At 48.2% G+C, this 20776-nt stretch overlaps 1 protein-coding gene across 5 annotated transcripts in view; it reads left to right on the top strand.

Annotated features, from left to right (window-relative positions):
- The first annotated feature begins 1263 nt into the window (after window positions 1–1263).
- The window catches only part of HTR4 (5-hydroxytryptamine receptor 4), a 135342-nt gene continuing 115829 nt past the window's right edge, over window positions 1264–20776 (top strand). For all 5 annotated transcript variants that reach the window (XR_003499460.3, XM_027465094.3, XM_072044648.1 and 2 more), the window contains exon 1: window positions 1264–1441. The gene's annotated coding sequence lies outside the window, so the exon portion shown is untranslated. The remainder of the gene's footprint in view (window positions 1442–20776) is intronic.

Here is a 20776-nt window from a genome sequence, read left to right as displayed (position 1 = left end):
GACCCAAATACAAGACATGAAACAAATAGCTACAAACAAAATTACTTCTCTGAGCCTTTGTGTGCTCTGGATCACCCTGTCCCAGTACAGTTCTCCTCTGAGAAGCAGCAGCCTTTAGGGTTCCCCATGCCGCCCCTCGGGGCATCTCACAAAGCCCACGAGGCATTGTGTGAGCATGGTGCTCTGCCTGAGCCCGTGCCGTGGATCTCACTCAGCAGCCTCAGCTTCCCAGAGTCAGATCAGCCAACGTTTGTAGCCCCACGACTTGGGTTTCAGTTTGTGAATTACCTGTCTCAGCAGTGGCTGTTGTGCATGTTTCTTAGGGCACAGCACGGAGCCCATGTTGTTACACAGAGGGAAGGGAGGACCGTGGTCTCACGGAGACCCAGAGGCACTGGAGGTGGAGGGAATCCTGCCAGACCCTGGGGATGCAGCCAAAACCGAGTGCTGGCAGGTGGAAAACTACCGCTTCACTTCCAAAAGCAGGTCTGGTCAGAAATCCTCCCTGCAGCTGTCGGCTCACGGCCGCGTGTATACATGAGATGTTTACAGGCAATGTCCAAGTGACTGCGCACTGCAGCTTGAAACCCTTAATGTCCCCAAAACCCGCAAGTTCAGATCCGGGTGTGGGGGCGAGCACACCTGAAGATGGAGCTGCTCAGGTCCTGCTTTTATGCTCAGTCCGTTATTGCAATAGTCACTTTAAAAACCGTGATGATGAGCTGCCTGTGGTGGCCACTTCTGCCAAGACAGAGGGTTTTAGGGTCACAGGGCCGGATTTTCAGCTGCCAATGCTCTCCTGATGCCAACGGAGCTGGGCTGACACCGCAAGTGAAAAACGGGCTCCCAACATCTCCCAGGGCTCTGCTCCGCGCTTTTCTCACCCGGGGGGGACAAACCCCTGAAGCTGGCTTGGAAGTGAAGCTCCTGACGGCCTTTGCCGGGATCGGGGGTGGGGGATTTGGGGTCCCACTCGACCCGGGGGGTGTCCTGCAGCTTGGGAATCCAGGGGGGGGCGAGGCGGCAGCGGGACGGGTGCAACTTTGCGCGCCAGAGTTGGGGTGCGCAGGGGGGAACCGGCGGGGACCGGGGCGGGACAGGGGGAACCGGCGCGGTCCGGGGGGGACCGGGGAGGGTTGAGGGCCAGGTGGGAGACTGGGGGGGCCGGGGGCCGGGCCGGGGCGGGCCGGGGGCCGGGGGCGGGCGCTCCCCGCGGGCGCGGAGCGGGGGGGCGGGGGCAGCGCGCTCTGCGCTGCTGCCGCTCCTCGGCGGGCAGCGCCGCAGCCCCGCGGGCGGCCGACGGTCACCCCCGCGCACCCCGTCAGCACACCTACAGCCCCCGCTGGCACCGGCCCGGGCATCCCGTCTTGCCCCGCCGCCGCGATGAGGAGGCGCACCGCCTGGGGAGCCGCGCCGTGCGCCCGGCTCCGGCTCGGCGCTGGTAAGGCGGCGGCACGGCCCCGGGGCAGCCCCGGGGAGCTGGGAGCGGGGAGAGAGGGGATCGAGGGTCGGGGAGATCCAGGGGGACGGGGCTGGACGGGGGGCGGACGCCGGCGGGACTCGGACTCGTGGGGTCGGTCCGGAGCTGCCGTCCCTCGTTCTGCTCGGGGCTGGCTCCGTGCGCTGCACCTGTGTGAATGCACCAGCCCGCTTCGGGGGGTGAAGGCGGTGTGCGCCCTGATCCGGTGTGCAGCCACACTCAGTGTGCACCCAGACTTGTGTGTCGTGGCTGTGCCTTTGTATGTGGCATTATGTGGGCATCTGCGGGTGCCCGGAGCGTCGGTGTTGACTTGTGCCGTTGCTTTTGTTGGTGTAGCTGGGGGGGAAGGCTGAGGTGTGTGAGTGCAGACAGCCAGCGAGGTAGGAGCACCCCCCTCGGGGTTCCTACTGGGATTTGTTATCAGAATGCGTGCCACTGCATCTGTTCAACTAGTGATATTCTGCAAACTGCTGGAATTGTCAGCGGTGACCCACAAGAAGGAGAAAACCAGTATTCCAGCTGGGACAGAACAGGAGCCTGATGCCACTGAGAAAGTTACCAGGGAGAGAGACTTGTCGGTCTTTGCAGGAATAGGAAATATTACTTAAGTGATGTTGAAGGAAGATGTTTTCCAGGAGCAGAGCTGTTGGAATTCAGATAGCTCTGTGCTCTGACAGCCACGTCCTGGGGTCCACAGTGCAAAGCTTTCCCTGTCACATCCAGGCTGTCCAGGCTCTGTATCCATTCCAATCCCATGGCACTGAGGCTACGTGTTTCTTTGCTGCTGAACATCAACCTTGCTCAGACTTACTCCAAAGATGAGGGAAGTTAGCAGGTGTCCTATTCATTTCTAAGTGCATTCAGGTACTGGGAAAGGAGCCAATTTGTGGATCTGATGCGAGGAGGGATGGAGCTGTGTCTGAATGAAAAACTTGTGTCATTTCCTCAAACCCCCAAAGCATCTCGCCTAGCTCCAAAACAAACTTCCCCTATGGAAACTTTGTAGAAGGGTGAGTAATTAAAACATTACACAGCTGTAAGTCTCTGCTGCTTTGGGGCATCTAGGAAGGAGATTGGTCCTGGCTGATGGGCTTTAAGCTCCCAGACAGCAGTGGCAGTTGGCCTGGACCGTGCTTTGAAGTGTGTGATGTCATTATGATATCATTTCTTTTTAAAAATCAAATGGTTTTCTTTTAATTGGAATATTGTGCTGTGTTTCTTGGAGGAGAATGGTTTCCTCTGCCCTGTGTTACAGCAGTTGGCTACTTTTGCTTGGGATAGCAAAGGCAAGGTGGACTTTTCTACAAGGTTGCTTGGAGTTTGCTCAGGGGTGATGGATAGCCTGGGACATGGGCAGTCTCCAGGGAGGCAGCACGGGGTTTTGCAGAGCGCTGCGCAGAACAGCTCCGGGGGCAGGCGAGTGGCGAAGGATCTGTGGGCATGCTCCAGGCAGGAGGGAACCCGTCTCCCCATGGGGCTCGCCCCAGGAGGGGGACCCCTTGCAGTGTGCGAGTAGCAGCACCTGCCTTCCAGCCTCTGGAAAGGTCTTCGCTGTTTCCTTTTTCCTCTCCCAGCCCGACCTAAGCACCGTCAATACTGTCCAGTAACTGAATTGAAAAACAAACATATGAGTGAACCTGTTTGTTTGCCTAAATAATAAGTATTTACACACCAAGGTACATTTATTCTATTTCTTTAAACAGTCCCCTGCTGGGGATAGACTTAAATAGTTTAATTTCCCCAGGACTTTGTAAACACAGATTTAAAAGTGGCAGGAGCAGCACGCTGAGTGTGCCTGTCCAAGCTCTCTAGGAAGCCTCCAAAGTTGCATGCACAGCTCCTCTGTGCCAGCTGCGCTCCCACGGGTGCCATTGGTGCTTCGCTGCCGCTGTGGCTTCCCCATGCTCTGGAACCAGCTGGCACATCTCCAGGTTTCCACCTTTGCTCCCCTCTTGCAAGTAGTGCCTATCTCCAGGTAATCTGAGGCAGAACAAAGAACAAGGGTCTAAGTCCTCTGGGTGAGAGCTGCCCGCCTACATCGAGAGGCAGGGGTTGCCAGAGGAAGGCAAGGAGCAATGCCTCCCAGAAACAGAGAGAGGTGGTTCGACAGGGCATAGAGAAGTGCAGGAAGGTCATGGTGAGAAGGATGCTGGAAAGGAGGCAGGAATACCCCACCGCTCCTCTGAGGACCCCTTTGGGCTCTGATGTTTTCTGTGCTCCTCCATCCTCAGCCGGAGACAGCAGGATGCAGTGCCTGGGGGGATGCAATGACAAGGAGGGGGCCCAGATTCCGGTCCTGTGGTGCTCTAGGGGGGGTGGAAGGAGCTGAGAGCCTTGTGGTGTGGACAGCGGGGTCCTCTGCAGGGGCTGAGCATTCTTCCTGCTATTTCCCTTGCTGTAGGAACAGCAAGGGAAGGTCTGGAGTGTGTGCCAAGGAGGTGGAAGGAGGAAACATATTGCCTTGCACATCAAACTGTCACGCTACACAATATGGAAATCTTTGTTGTGGGTTTGTGTTTGAAACCAAAGCTGGCATTGGTGTGAAAAGTGGGGGGCTGCTGTGCTGTCCTTTCAGCACTTGCTGGTGAATGGGAGTGGAGAATTGGGGTAGGGTGATGGCCCCAGGCCTGGTCCCGTGCCCAGCCTGTGTGAATGGCAGCACTCTCAGTAATTCGTCATGCAGCCCTGCTGATTCACACTGCCATGGGATCTAGCACAAAGCCTGTAGTGCACCTTGTAGAAACACAGAGTTCTGCAGCTAAACATCTTGCCGAGCAGTGTGCCAAGTCAATAGAGCCTTGTGTGTCAGGGCATAACAATCGCTAAGCTCCTGAGGGTTAAAGAAAATCTTCCCTTATGGGAAAACTATTAACTAATTATCCACTTCTGGCTTCCCTAGCCCATTTGCTGAAATAGATGGTGATGAATGCCAAGTGAGAAACCATTCTCTACTCTGATGTGCCAGTCCCTGTGCTTAATTCCTCAGATAGTTTCTCAAAAAATTTCCAAGTCTAAGAAGACCAATACACCAAATTAAATGATAATAACAGTTCTTTGTAAGCCTGGTTGATTGCTCTGGGAATTTGAGTGTTTCCCTCCAAATGCTGTCTGAAAAGATGCTGAGGATCAGGGTGGACCCTTTCTACTTGCCCTGCACTGACCCCCAAAATGTTATCCCAGATGGTGACGGCAACTTCTACCTTCAGGTATGTGCTTGGCCTTGTCTATCCTATCATCTGCTTATATAGATATAATCTATATCTGTGCTGATACAGGAGAAGAGAAATCATGGCATCATTCCTCGCCATCAGGAATTGCTTTTGGGGTGGGAGAGCAGGGCAGTCCCTTCAGGTCCCCAGAGAGATGAACATCAGCATAGTTTCTGCTACTGCCTCCTCTGGGGGGGGGAGGGTGGTGGGAGTAAAGCCACAGGAAAGGTAAAACGCACATCCAGCCTAGCTCCAGCTGCAGCTCGAGGCTGCTGCTGTGCGGGCACATGTGGCTGCTGGCATTCAGCTGGGCAGGCTGCTGTTAGCTGGGAAGAACCTCGCTGCCATGCACCTTATGGGGGGGAGGTGGAAAGTGCTTCATGGCTTTCATATTTAATCTCCTTCATGACCCCTGTTCTCCGTGGTGCATTTAGGTGTGGGGCTGCCTTTTTTCTGTAGGTGCTTGTGGTTATCAGCACGGTCTAACCCTCACCTCGGTGAGTGCAGAGCACAGCTTATCGCCCACGGGAGCCTACACGTGGGGGTCAGTAGCTGGGAAAAGGATGTGCTGTCTGCTTGTTCTCTTAGCTAACATGAAACTGAAACCTGGGCTTTCAGAGCAGCTGACTTTAATTTGGTCATGTTGTGTAATTCCATTAGACTTATTATTATTAGAACAAATAATCCAATTTAGGCCCCTCCTCAAGCCCAGTGCATTCGAGCGGCTGTAGACACGTGGCTTACAGCGAGGGATGCAGCCAGCAATGCACAGCTGAAAGCAAATTACTCTGTAAGAAGACAAATAGGACTTCGAAAATTTTATGTGATTAGGGGAGCAATTAGAGAAAATAGTGGCAGGTGTGCTTGCCCAGTGGCTCATGCGCTGCTGGAAGGTGTGATGGTGGAGCTGCTGCTCCCCGGGGCAGGAGTCATTCCCGAGCCCCCTGATCTGGTGTTTTGCAGAGCCGAGGTGGGAGCTTGGGGCCTCCTGCACTGTGCCCTCATCCCCTCCTTCTGGCCCCATTGGTGAAGGTACTTGCACCCACAGCAATGGCTTCAAAGACCCAAAAGAGTCAAAAAAAGTCCAAGACCTCTGCATAGGCTTTGAAAATCAGACCCGTATGGTCCCACTCACACTCATCGCCTCGTTCCCGCTGCCTCCCCTCAAGCTCAGGGCCTGGCTGTTGGTCCCTGGCTGGGCAAGAGCCACGCTCAGCCAAGTATGGGAGGCTGAAATCATGGCTAGTGGCTGCTGCTGCCCTTCATGCTGCAGCAACACCGCTCACAGCCGTGAGCACCAGAGCCACCACTCCGCTTGGACTCAGTGTACCCTGAGTTGCACTGCTGTGAGGCTCTTTATTTTACTTTTTTTTTTTTTCCCCTTTTGGTTTGAGACAGTAAAGACAAGTTCTGCTTTTAATATAGTTCCCATGGAGATGAATTTGATGTTGTACGTTACAGGGGGGTAAGGCACAGTTGGATCTCTCCTGGGCCAGCCATTCCCCCCGGGTCCTTGGCACGACGTCCCTCCCAGTGGGAACCTCAGCTGCTTCCCAGCTGGCTTCTGAGCTCCTGGAGGAGCAAAGGGTGGGAACTTAACTGAAAGGTAGGTTCCTCAGTGTGCCCATCCAGGTGTCTGGGGAACATTGCCAACTCTCCAGGCTGTTCCCATCTCTGGCACTAAGTTACTGTGTATATATATATATACATATATATATATATATATATATATATATATATATCTGTCTGTATCAGAAGTACTCAAGGGTCAGGAATGTGAGATTTCTGGGCTCTGCCCACTACTGCAGTGCTGTCCTCTGCTGCTGCCCTGCCCAACTCTCTTGTACACTCAAGACTCAGTTTGTCAAGCCACATGGAGGGTGCAGACGGTGTGTCCGTTCCTCAGGAAGGAGTTGGTTTCCACCTTCATGCTTGAAAGTGCTTGAGTAAACTTTGACATTATTCCTTTCAGCATCTGAACAGCCACTCTCATGGCATCTATGAAAAGCTTACAACACTCTCTTCAAATGCAGAAGGGTTAATTTGGACTGATGGATGGTGGATCCTGTGAATGAATTCTTCCATGCGGGAATCCTGGCTCATCAGACAAGTAGGTGTCCTGAGGTGTCCTGACTCTAGTGGGGCACCTCAGCCAAACAAGGTGTGTGCCACTGGGCCCTTGTTGTGAAGTGAGTGGCAAGGTGGGAACCAGGCTGGTGTCATAAGGACCAGAAAAGTTGCAGAAAAATGTTTGTGGCAATCTACTGAATTTCTGGCCTTTTTTATGGTGTGCCATGGCTGTGTTAACATCAGGGAAGTCACTTCTGTCACCATTAAAGCCTTTCTCAGAGGTCTGCCTGAGGACTTGAAAGATGCAGCTGATTTTAGATGAATCAAAACAATGGAAGATACTTCCTTTTTATGGGCCCTCCATGGGGATGTTACAAAGACATGCTTTCCGTAACAGGAAAAACTACTGAGCAAAATTTTTATCATTCAGCAGAGAAGGTAAAAAGGAAATAAAATATGAAAAATGAAAAGCAGTCAATATATACCCAGAAAAAATAAGGGCATGTAATAGCAATGAATATAATTAGAAGTTAGAACATGGAGGTGCCTGATAAGGGAGGCTAAAGGAATCAGTGAAATGGTAATGAGAAGGAGGGTTAAAGATGAAGAGAAAGCATCTTCCAGGCACGTTAGAAATAAACAGAATGCTACATCCAGAAAAACTCTTTTGCTGGGTGCACATGGTAGAGTTGCAACAGGAAAAGAAAGCTTTAAATTCAACTCCAGCATATGCTGGAGGTTATTCTCCAAATCACCCTTCTCCCTGGCAAGAAGTGCCATCTACCTTTGCAGACTTCCAGCTGAGAAAAGGTATTGGCCAGCACGTCAAGTAGCATAAGTTGTCATGATAATAATACCACTGTCCTACCCTAGTGCATTTTTTTACTCTACACCTTTCTCTGAAGACAGCAGCTCCATTATTTTCTTCTTTTAGAAGGAAAACTGAGAGAAAAAGGGACTTCTCCAAATCACTGTTAGTTGTTAGTATCAGAATCAGGCATAACCCCCTGGCATGTGCTCTGGCAGTGTCTGTAGTGCAGGTGACACACTGTTATTGTGGCAATTCACTGGTTTATGCCAGTGACAGATTATCACCCTATGAGCAATCACTCTCTGGGGTGATATTCTGGGGTGATACTGGAAAAGCAGATTCCAGTGTGGAAAATCTTACCCACCCCAAAGCCAACAGTAATATTATCACTAGTTTTGTCTATGGATATTTAAAGCCAGAAAAGGACTTCTCTGATCATCTTATCTGTTCTCTTATCTACAAATGAAAAATACAAACAAAAGAAAAGCTGTATCTAAGGAAATGTCTACATGATTAACTCCAAAATATCAGATGGAGAATGATAACAAACAAACAAAAAAAACAACAACAACAACAACAAAAACAACACAGTTGTTTCCTGTATTAACAGTAGAAAACAAAACAAAAACACAACTGTTAAATTTCTTACTTGGCTGTGAGGATTTCTCAACAGCCCATATGAAAGTGTCTGGAAGGGCAGAATGAAAGGAAATGATTTTGGGCAGCAGTTTGATCCATTCTTGGGGCAAACTCCAGGCTGTTCCTTGGGCTCCGTTGTGTGACAAGACCTTCTGGTTGATGCAGTGCCAGGTGGGGCATATACAAGGAGAGAAGAGAGTCTGGGTGAGCTGCTGGAGACCAGACCTGGCATGTTGTGTTGTGTACCTTGCTTTATGAGTGCAGCCATTCGAATTAGCAGGGTGCCTTGCAAAGTGAGGTCCTATTCATTGGGCAGAAGATGAATAGGGCCCAGCTAAGCCTGCACATCAGGTGTTGGCCTTGACTGTGCCAAGAAAGTTGTCAGCCTCTGAAGGTAGACAGTATAAAAAGCAGCTGTGGTCTATTAAAATAATAGAATGACAGAATATCCTGAGTTGAAAGGGACCCACAAGGATTATCGAGTCCAGCTCCTGGCTCCACACAGGACCACCCAAAAATCAGACCACATGTCTGAGGGTGTTGTCCAAACACTTCTCAAACTCTGGCAGCCTTGGTGCCATGATCACTGCCCTGGAGAGCCTGTCCCAGTGCCCGACCACCTCTGGGTACAGAAGCTTTCCCTAACCCCCAGCCTGACCCTCTCCTGTCCCAGCTCCATGCCGTTCTCTTGGGTCCTGTCGCTGTCCCCAGAGAGCAGAGCTCAGCGCCTGCCCCTCTGCTCCCCTGTGAGGGAGCTGCAGGCCGCCATGAGGCCTCCCCTCAGCCTGCTCTGCTCTGGGCCAAATAAACCAAGGGACCTCAGCTGCTCCTCATACGCCTTGCCCTCCAGACCCTTCACCAGCTTCATAGCCATCCTTTGGCCACTCTAACCGTTTTATGTCCTTATACTGTGATGCACTAAACTGCCCACAAAACTCAAAATGAAGCTGCACCAGAGCAGAGGACACCCACTTTCCTCAATCAGCCAGCAGCGCCGTGCCTGATGCACCCCAAGACAAGGTTGGCCCTTCTGGCTGCTAGGGCCTGCTGCTGGCTCATCTTCAGTTTGCCATCAACCAGAACCCCCAGATCCCTTTCCACAGGGCTGCTCTCCAGCCCCTTGTCCCCCAGTCTGTATTTACTACCAGGGTGGTGCCATCCCAGGTGCTGAATCCAGCACTTGCTCTTGTTACACTTCATACTGTTGGTGATTGCCCAGCCCTCGAATTTGTCAGGATCTCTCTGCAAGACTCCTCTATCCTTGATGGAATCAACAGCTCCTCTCAGCTTAGTGTTGCCCACAAATTTAGTTAGTATACCTTGAGTCCTGCATCCAAGCCATTTAATAAAACATTAAAGAAAACTGGCCCCGAAAAGGAACCCTGTCAAACTCCACTAGTGACTGACTGCCAGTGTGATGTAACCCCATTTAAGCGTCTAGTTATACATATCTCCAGTGGTATGCTTTGGTCATTTCCCTCGAAGCTGTACTCCACAGATTTCCCTTCACACTGCGTAGAGATATTTGTGTTTCTGAATCTCACTGGTTTTGTGGTTATTGTGACACTTTTCCATAGTAGTCACTGGTCATAACTGCCAGGTCGTAAACTTCTGCTTTTCACAATACCGTAAGTTTTTTATGTAACCTGAATTACTCCTGTTTTACACAGAATTGCACAGGGCCTATTTTAGCTGCTTAGCCTTTATATAAATAAATAAGATTTTCAAAAGCATCTGTGATATTATAAAACCCAAATCTATTTTCTGTGTGCCAGTGACACGCAGAGCCCAAGTTTTACTGAGGATTACATTGGGAAGTGATGTAAATGCAATGGAAAGCCATGACAGCTCATGGAAGCAAGAACTTACTTTATGTTTCAGTTTTCTTTTTTAAAATAAGGTTTCTGAGAATTGATATTAGAGCGGCTTGAGTTAGCTCAAACTAAAAAGGAACTGATCTAAGCTGAACCTGAGCTGACTTTTAAACAAAAATTAGTACAAATGTGCATATGCTAAGCATTAGAAACTAAAAGGTCTTGAGGGACATTTAAAGAAAATAATGTCTTTATTAAATGAATTCCAGGATTTACTCTGAAGCCAGTGTTTTCTGGGATGAAAGCAGGAGAGTTACTTTATAGCCATGGGGATGCTGTCTGCTGGAGACACGACCTGCTTAATTTCTCAGGAGGATATTGCAGGTCTGTCCTGCCTAATCTTAGGCAAATAACTGGGTTCCCACTACTGCCAGCGAGGAGAAACAGGAAAACTTTGATACCTCAGCTTCTTGCTTGAAATTTGGCAGGAAGAGCACAGCAGGTCCCCAGGAATAATAGGTGCTGCTTGTCCTTTTGCAGCCTGCAGGACACCGCTCTGATGGTGGAGCAGCTAGGTTCACCTCACAGCTCATCACTGTGTGATGCCATAAAACCCCAGAGCATCCATGGGAAACAGAAGGTCTTCTTGGCTTCCATAGGCTGCATAAATCAGTAAATATTCCCTGATGTGCACAGCCTTTGTGCCTAGCAGAGCAGAACAGGGAGGAAGTCAGAGGCTGGATGAGGCAGGCAGCAGGCGACTGAATATCTGGGGCTTGCATCACCCTTCTTACTTCGAGGAGATTTCCAGAAAAAAACTTATTTTGTGAAGGAACTATAGAGTGAACACACTGGGGGACATTTGCAGGGTGCACAAGGCTCTTCTGGGTTGGATTTGCTTGTGACATGCAGTGCTATGGGTCTGGGCTTCACCCCTTTGCTCTCACCCCATGAGGGTGGGTGAAAATTTGGTGAAAGTATAACAGGACCTGTGGCAGAGAGACCCACTGTGTAAGCATGTAATGACCATTTGCTTGAGGCCTGTTGCTGCTGGTGGAAGGCGGAGTTTGCCTTCCTTCCTCCTTTTTGCTTTCATCTACTTGTTTAAGAGCTTTGCTGATCAGGGGAAAATCACAGGAGCCAATTAAAATCTAATTGCAAAGATGTATTTTATGAGTGCATGATTTTCTGTGCGCCCTGCTTAGCTGTATGATCTCATTGATCGGAACCATCTATTACAGCTCATGGAAGAAAATGACCAGCCCTATCTACACTTCTGTTTACTTTTAATATGATAAAGCAAGCAATACTTGCACAATGTAAAATATAACTAGGAAAGCAGGAAATCGGAGGAAGAAGGGAATTTCCTCTCTTTTGCTCATTGAGTTCAGGATTTCTCCAGTCCACTGCCAAACTTACCACTGGAGGAAGTAACTGCTGAAAGAGGAAAAAAAATGGGCTCCTTATGAGAAACCATGGTGTGTGGGTGACAATCTGTCATGAAGTCAGGGCACAGTGGGTGCAAATATCAGAGAAGACCTCTGTGCAAGGTAAATTTTTAGCTCCTGGAAGGAAATCATGGCTACAGTCAGCCAGCACTGAGCACTCTCCTGTCTTGTCCCTATCAGCATCACGGAGCCTTGACTAAAACTTCCCCTCAGTATCTGCAGAACCCCTTTAAAATAGGGGCCTGGTGGTGTCCTGTGGCTGGTGACTAACCCCTGAGACCCCCCTGTATCAATAGCTGTGGCGTCCCCGATCATCCAGGACCCTTCCTTGGGCAACTGCTGGAAAGTCCTTCCTAAATGCCACACTTGCACCAGGCCACTGTTTCTTTGCATCCCCTTTCCTATAGAATAAAGTGCTCCAACAAGGAGTATCTCCTTCCTTCATGGCCCCCTTGAGCACCAGCTCTCAGCCAGCTTTTTCTTAAACTGTTTTAGCCTTAGATGGGTGTGAGATTGTCAATTCAATTCTGGGTCAGGCAGAAGGAGAAACATGGGCTCTGGTCACTGTGGATTTTGCAATTCAATGCAACATGCTTCTCTCATGAGGCCATAACCTTGTGTTTTCCTGAGGTATTTATTTTTGATTTATACAGACACTTTAGAAATGCTGACATGGGGATTTGGGTTGTTTTTGCCTGAAAGTGTTGATAGTCTCTTCAATAGTAACTTTAAAATTTTTGTTCTGGAATTAACACAACAGGGGGCCTAGAGTGATCTTTTACATTATAATGCCATGACAATGGGATGCCAATAAACTGTCATGAAACTCACGATGCTGCCATTGTTTGGTGTATAAAAGCTGGTTGGTAAATATATATTCCGTGAAAAAAATCTCCTACTCAGCAGATTGTGCTTCCAATGAATTATGTAGGAGACATCAAAGAGAATTAGGGCTTTATTAAGGACTAGCTTCTTCAGACTAACTTGATTAAAAAGAAGGATTTGGAGCAAATACTTTTTTTTTTGGTGTAATAGATGAAATCACACAGGTTCACTTTGCTCATCCAGGACATCGTCCCGCTCTTGCTTTAAAGCTGAGAAGGTCACAGGGACCAGAAGGGCACTTGAGCTGCCATTAAGAGAGGACCCAGAGCAAGGACCCAGAGCAAGATAAGGCAACAAAAACTCCAGTGTGCTCCTCAGTGTCATTAATACTTCACTGAAATGAGAAGTACCACAATAGTTAGGAAAGGCGATAAACTGAGTAACACTGATAGCAAATATTGGTAGGAAAATGCCAGTGAAAGCGAAAATGCTACACCTTTGTCCAGGAGCTGCAGACTCTATTACTAACTAAAGAGATTAGATAGGAGAAAGAGTGCTCCGTGTACATTTTGATTTATGTTATTATGTTTCAAGATAGTACGTGAAGGAAAATAACATTTGGCAAACAAATTGGTTTTCAGCTCTTGCACCAGCCCCCAGGTGCTTCTGTGAGGTTCTGCCTGAAGACCTGTCTCAGGATGTTTTCAGCCTGGTTTGTAAGCTGCAGAGGTGATGAACAGATCCCAAGTATGTGCAGGTCTGGTCAGGACTGGATGCTTATTTAAAGTGAGGACAGTTCAGTCTGGTGCGCTCTGGGGACTGTGCAAGTAAGGGAAGAGTTGAGCTGAACCATGTTGTAGCAGAAATTCTTTCTGCGTTGGAAAAGATGACTTGTTGGTTTCCTGGAACAAGCATAGATGTTGCTGAGTAGTTACAGGGAAAGGTAAAAATTAAAAGGTGGGGAGTAGATTGTGAGGTGCATGGGCTGCATATGGATGTGCAGAAAGCTCTGAGACCTCCTCGAAGGTGGTCTCAGATGGGTGAGTCCTCAGCCTGGTCTGCAATGAGGAAGCTGTTACTTCTGAGCACACAGCAGCTGTTTTAGGGTCTTTCACTCTTCCTAGATTGTCTCAGGGAGAATGTCCTTGTTAAAAAAAATGGTTTCTGGTCACATTTTTCTGATTAGCAGGGCTGAAGCCACTGTGAGGTGGATAATGGGAGGTGGACAGGATACACCTGAGCCAGGTGTTGCCAAGTTCAGCTTCCCTGCTCAGTCCATGCCTGATCACACAGGAATTTGGACAAGGCTGCCAGCTTTGCTTTTAAGGAAGTCTTAACTTTCCTTTAACCCTGTCTGGGGAAAGAACTTTTAATTCCATGACCAGCTTTACGGTCATCTTCTCCAGAGGACAGTGCTGGGGACCAGGTAGCATTTTCAGGTTCCTCCCATTTGCAGCGCTGGTTGGGTGTGAGGGGATGTGTTTAATAGCCACATTGAGCCAGGTCTGCTTACCAGGGATGCTGAAATTTACTTGATGAGTGATGAAACAGGCTTTGAACACTAATTTATATTTCAAGTTACTTTTCAGTACTTGGTTAAAGTCAATAATCTCATGTTTTGCATTTGATGTAAAATAGGCACGCACCTTCTCCGTCTTCCACCTGCGCTTGGGGCCCTGTGAGGAGGATTTTGGAAACCTCACCTCGCAGGGTTCTGGTGTGGTGTGGGGCACAGCCCCTGTACTCCCCTGCTGCTTTGCTAATCCCCGTGCTGCCCTGCCCTGCTGGAGCCAGCCCCATGGCAGCAATTGTTATACTGGGCAGAAAGAAGGGCAAGGAAAAAGCTTGGAGGCAGGCAAAGGCTTACCCGCAACCAAGTGTCTTCTGGCTGCTTGGCATTTTGAAAATGAGAAGGGCTGTGGTCTGGGAGCACTCACCATTATTTATTCCTAGCAGGAATGATAATGGTGACAGCAGATTTAGTGCCTCTCTTTGGCTCATCAGCGTTTATCCCATTCTGAGAACTCCCCTGCCTTCCCCTCCTGGCATTGCTGCCTGATGGATGAGCTGAGACGTGTGCTGGGTGGCTGGCGCTGCAACATTTCTCAGTCGGTTCCTCAGTCTTCCACAGCTGCATCCCTCTGGCAAACATCTGATCCTTCACTACTCTTTGGGTCTGTGGACATTTATTGTGACAGCTTTTGTTTATTTAAAAACAGAAAAAAATAGCAATGAGAGCCCAGATCAGGGATCCAAAAATAGGGAGCCAAAGAAAGACTCAAAGCTCTGATCTTGGCACAGGAGAACATTTTTAGGTGATGAAGAATTAAAAAAGCATGTCTAAAAACATCAGCAGCAAGAAAAGCACCCCGAAGACATGTGCAAAGAAAAATGACAAACAGAGTACACACTGATTATCATCCTTCACCGATGCTCCAACCCCAGGCAAAAATAGTGCTGGGCGCAGGACGCCACGCAGCAGCATCCGCACTGAATCAAGCATCACACTGCAGCTCCCCTTCCCCGTCATCACAGCTGTGAACTCAGTCTGCCCTGGCCACCAAGAGGTTGTCTTCTCTAGGGATTTGTGTCCAGACAGTTTTGGTTTGGATTTGTGCCCCTTGAGGTCCCCACCGCCCTCTGCATCATGGGGCAGAGAAGTCTCTCCTCCTTGTGAAGGAGACTGCTCGTAACAGAGATCTTCCTGTCAAGTAGCGAAAGAGATGGGTGACAACACCAAAAAAGATTTGTAGTTTTAACCCCAGAGTGTCTGTAGGAATGCCGTGGAGCATGGAGCGATGCTCATTCCCTCCCTTTACAACAGCGAGGTGGGTCGTCCGCATCTCCTATGGAGACTTGGTGGGAAAAGGTCTTTGTTCCTTCAGCTTTGCTCTGGCCAGCCCTGTACAACAGCATTAATTAGACAGTAAAAACCTAGCTGAAGTTTGAATTCCTGTGCCCCTCTGCACTTTTTTAAACAATGAATTAATTAAGGTCTCTTTTCTGCTTGTGTTAAGGTAGGCAAGGGCTCTTATCTGCCGTGCTGCTCTGTTGTTAACAGGGGAAATACCGCCAGACTACCTGGAGCCTCTTCTCTTGTAAACTTGTCTCCTCATCTATCTGGCCTTTGCGAGCAATACTAAGTCCTACCAGAAGCTGTTAGCAGTGCTTGGGGTGGTCAAGGAAACACCGTGGTCCAGGGAACCCAGTCTGCCAAACTCCTACAATATCAGTGCAGTTACGAACCGAACACCATGCCGTGTGGCATGGCTGTGTTTCCACGAGACGACAAATTCAGCCGGAGACACTGAGTGCCCAGTCAGAAACACGAAGCACCAAATTGTTGCACGGCCTCTCTCAGCCATGTAAGTTTGTCAAAACCTTTTACAGTGCAGTTGTTTTGTCCTGGCAGACAGCGTGCTGGGCCGGGTCCTGTGTGTCCTCCAGGTGCCACAGCGCTGGGGATGGAGCACAGGGCTGCAGATGCGGTGTCGTGTGCCTGGCTATGCAAGCAGGTTGAGATGACGTGCTCGTTGCTCAACGTTGAGATGCCATTTTCACTGTTGGCTGTGTATACATATCATATGAATGAGCATGAAACCACAGACATACATACAGGCTTCATTATAAATACAGACAGCTTTCCTAAACAGATGCTAAGATCGCGCTGCGTCAGGGTTTCTGCTGAGCCTTTCCTAGCACGTGGTGAGCTGCTCTCTGGGGAACCAGAGGTGTGTGCAGAGATCTACTGGCATGGCAGGTGTGTAGTGGCTCTGTGGCATGCCACATAACAGCAAATGCCACCTCCTCTTTTCTCAGGCCCATTTCTGAGAGCACTGTAGGTGTGCTCGCTACAAGCCTTTACACGGTGGTGGGACAGGATCAGCTGCCATGAATGTAGGATTTTCACCACAAGCCTGTGGCTCTCAGTCACAGGTTTTCATACCCAGGTGGCAGAGATACGGGAGGCAGGATGCGGGTGCAGTCTGCTGCCTGTAGCCCTCTGTGTGGGCCAGCCCTGTTGCACCTGAGTGCCCAGTTGGACCGAGTGGTTCTGAACATGGATCCAGGGCAAAACTCAGTGATGTTTCTCAAGAGACTTCATCTAGGACTCATGCTGTGGCTGTCATAGGGCAGCTCTGTCACAGAAGGCTGATGGACCTAATGACGATGAGCTTCTGAGGCAGGAATTACTGCACACAAAGCAGATGGACAATTACTGATTAGGAAAGTGTTGCATGGAAAAGGATGTGAAACACACATAAAGCGGGGAAACAACAAAATCCACTGATTAGTGCTGAAAAAGAGTCAAGAGCAGATCTCACACGGAGGAATGCAATGTGTAAGGCAGGGAAGGAGTCCTTCCCCAGTGCTCTTTTCAGGTTGGGAATAGCACTTCAGGAAAGGTGTGGATCTGAGAGCAGAGCAGGAGAGCAGGGCCCTGCTTGTGGCACTGCTCACCAGTATAGACCTGTCTGCAGAAAGGAGAGCAGTAACAGGTCTGTGTCTACTGGGGGTAGGAAAAGAAGTCACAGCAACAAAATGCAGCCACAAAGATTTAGGAGGGATTATAGAAAAATCTCTATGTGTATTCCCTCAGGATACTGCTTAAGGAGAATGTGGAATATCCATCCCTGAATGTCATATACAGTGGACTAAAATACAGTTGATTCTGATTAAACAGCTCCTCGGGGTCTCCCTCTGCCCCTTTTCCCTGTCTGATTTGTCTCTCCATGGCCTAAGAATCTATTTTCCACTCTATCTAAAGAGAAACAAGGAGCTGAAATAACTAAATGGCAGACCTAGCAGATTTTCATTATTATTATTACTATTTTAAAATGAAAAATGGAAAATTCCTGTAGGGAAAGTCTAATTTCATTGTGATCTGCTCTTTGTGAAAAAGCCAAGATCACAAGGAAAACTCATGGGGAAAAATTGTTTGCTTACTGGATCTGCTAACTTGATGGTGAAGTCTTTATTGGATCTGCTAGGTTGGTGGTGATGAAAGATTTTGATTCTGTTTTCCATTAGGATGTTCTTCCTTTGGTTCAAAAGCAGGGTTAAGTGTAACGAACCAAAGCTACAAGTAATAGAGAGGAGATTGTTTCAGCTGAATATTTCCTATCCCTCTTTGCAAGGGCAGTTGCACAGGTGTATTTAGCAGGTGCACTGTAACTACAGGTACTGCCTGCTTACCGAGTGCATCCAGGATGCATAGCCACACGTCTCTTGGTGCTAATTCAACATGTAGTTCCCAGCAGCTTGCTCCTCCATGTGAACCTGGAGGAGGAGGAACCAAACCTGACTTAGGGCATGACCAGGGCTAACCTTATTTGTGCTGCTCCATTTCATGGTGGGCTTTGGAGAAGTCCTTCTTCTTACTGCCCTGCTCACAAGCCAGGTCTGAGACCTTGGCTCCCTCAGCAAGCAGTGAGCTCATGAAAGTCATGTGCTGTCGAAGCAGCATTGCATATTGGACTGGTTCAGGGAAGAGCTGGGTAGCAGAGGCTGGGCACTATTTGTTCATCCAAGAGAAGTGCCATGATAAATGGCTTTACACTTCCCTCTCTCCATGTAGAATGGATTTATTTATTTATTTAAAGTTCATCTTCATTCACTTAGCAGGGGGGGATTATAAGAACATTTCTCTAATTTCTACCGTTAGTGGCATATATGCAGACACAAGGTTTGGGGTAGTCACCAATCACACCATTTACTGCTTATTGCAATGTCCCAACACTTTCCCTCCTCCCTCACCATCCCAAAGCAATTAGCAGGGAATTCAGCTGCTGCCTGAATGGACACATTTTCAGCAATCTTCCTTAATTCTTTATTTACTGTAAAATAAGCAGGAAAAAAAAATGCAAAATCAGTTCCTCTTCTGCGGGTGGATTTGTTCTTTTATCACATCTCAGACTTTCTCTCCCCTGCCCTTTTCCCAACTGTATCCTGATTTCTGATGAGCTGTGATGAAAAGCAGGCAGGAAAACATCTGATTGCTGCCTGTGAATTCCCTGAGTGAACCTATTTCAAAGGTAACTGGCGTGACAAAAGGAGAGCAATTCTCAATCAGCACTTGGAGCTGATAGCATCCCTTCCTATGTTAGACAGTGACTTGTACCGAGTGTGCTGGATCATTCATAGCACGACATGATGCAATTTGCCACCCTGCAAAGAGAAAATGAAATAACAAATCCGTTGCTTTAAATAAGGAAGGTTTTCAGCAGTGGGAATGGGATAAAGTGAAGCAGTAGCAGGACTGGCTGAGGCAGAGGGAGGGAGGGAAGGAAGTGAGAAAGGGCTGAGAAAGCTGGTCTCTGCTGTATTGGTTGATATTCCCCGTTTTAAAGAGCTCCTTGAACATCACTGCTTCAGGAGTTATGTACTCTGCTGTGAGCAGAGGCATCAAAACCTGGTCTTACAGAAAAGGCACCGGCACAGAGGTCTCACTGACATTTCCTTTTGATGCTCTGCATGCTCCAACAAGCACTCCACAGGTCTTTGCAGTGGAGGAGTTATGCCTGAGGGAGCACCTTCCCCTGCTTTCAGAAAACAGCGAGGAGATGGCAATGAAGGTGTTCATGCTGCTGAAAAGCTGTAAGCCAGCTCTGGACAGCTGGAGGGCCCAGAGGGCTCTCCCCATCCTGCCCTTCAGCCTGCCTTCCTTCCCTTTCTCTGCCTTCCCTGCTTGCCTGGGTTGGAGCAGGAGCAGGAGCTGGGCTGCACCATGCACAGGGCTGCACCAGGCATCTCAGGAAGTCACATGTGGAGGAAGCTTTATCACAATGATCCAATCAGGTATAAATAAAATTCACATTGAACCTTAATAGCAAACCACTGACAGCACAACCTTCCCCATTCCTTCCCAGCCCTCCCTGTAGACCATCATTTGTCTTTTATTGCGGTTGTTTTAAATTGTATTCACCTGTTGCAGCTTCCTGAGCTGGGTGAGAGTGGTGTGATGGTTTAAGGCAGCTCCACTGTGGGACAAAGAGTCAGGAGGTGAGCTTTGCTGCACCATGGGCAAGAGGTAGCAGTGGGAAGGGCTGGCAACGCTTCCTCTGAAAGGGCAAAGAGCTGAATGCTGTACTGGGGAGATGCCCCCGGTGCAGCTGAGAACAGCATTCCTGGTTTTTCCTTGTCCTGAAAGTCAATGAGGAACAATTTTTCTAATATGATGAACTGAAGCATCTAATTCAGTTTGCTGTTTATTCATGAGCATGTTCCAAAATTTGGTATGAAGCAATTATGCATCTGAAAAAATCATTTGGCAAAGAACAATATTTATGCATTAAATCTACTCTACCTGGGTACCTTTACTGCTTACTATTTGTTTATTTTCTGGAAATTAAAAAAAAAAAAGTACGAGGCAGCGAGCTTAGTTACTGTTAAACTGTTTATCACACAAGGTCCTGAACACTACTGGCTTGTTTGGATTCATGCATTCTTTTGGTTTCACCCATTCTGTGCTGCTGAGCACCCAACCTGAGCAACTGGTCAATGAAAAATTATGAATAATGAATATTGCTGGTAAAGGGAATATGTAGCACTTTTTATTAACATTTTTTTTTTTTTTGTGATGAATGCATAGTATCAATAACCACAGTTATGACAGAAATTGAGAAATTGATACCAGCACTCGAGGATCTGTAAGCTACAATTCATTTCTAATGGGTTTGCAGAGAGTTTATGGCCATGGTACTGTTAGCTGGATCTCTCATCCTGGTAACAATCACATTTAATTTTAGTGAATGAAGTAGGATTAATTGATGTAGTGGGAGAATCAACCCTGCAGTTAAGATACACTTTTCCAGAGGACTAATTTCTTAATCCACTAAGAAAGTGCACTATTGCATGAGCCAGGAGATTTTAGGGTAAAATAAACCCTCTGAAAAAGAACCTGATGATAAATAGATGTGCACAGAGGGATTGTGAAGGATTGCTGAGAGCAAATACCTTATACAGTGCTCAGGGAAAGAGGTAATGTGAGAATTTTCCAGAGCAGCCTAAGTCAGACTTTCCTTGGATCCATCTGCAGAAAATGACAATGCTCATCCTGAAGTGTTCTTCCCAGGAATGACAGGTCCAGCATGTTCCTGGCTCGGTGGAAAGCAGAAACAGACAAACAGAAAAAAAAAAAAAAACAACAACAAACAAACAAAATGGGCAGTGGAAGAGATTCAGCAAGTTTTAATGCTGCAAAATATAAAACTAAACTGTATTTGATAGTCAGTGCCTGAAGGAACTGTTCATGAAGGCAACCTCCTCGAGGCTGTTTATCCAACCTCCCTCCCCCAAATCCACTACAGTTCCTCCCACCACAGCATTGCCTTGCTGGAGAACTCACCAGCCCTCATCTGTAAGGGAGCTACTGGGAATTTGGTGGGCTTCCAGAAAATTATGGCCTTTGTTACTGCCAGAGAGGGTGAAACTTTTCCCCCTTTACACACGCTGTCCAAAGTAAACACCTTTCTTCTATT

The sequence above is a fragment of the Anas platyrhynchos genome, chromosome 14 (genome assembly GCF_047663525.1).
Source record: "Anas platyrhynchos isolate ZD024472 breed Pekin duck chromosome 14, IASCAAS_PekinDuck_T2T, whole genome shotgun sequence".
NCBI lineage: Eukaryota > Metazoa > Chordata > Aves > Anseriformes > Anatidae > Anas > Anas platyrhynchos.
Note: the sequence above shows the minus strand (reverse complement) of the source record. Positions and strands in the feature narration are given on the sequence as shown.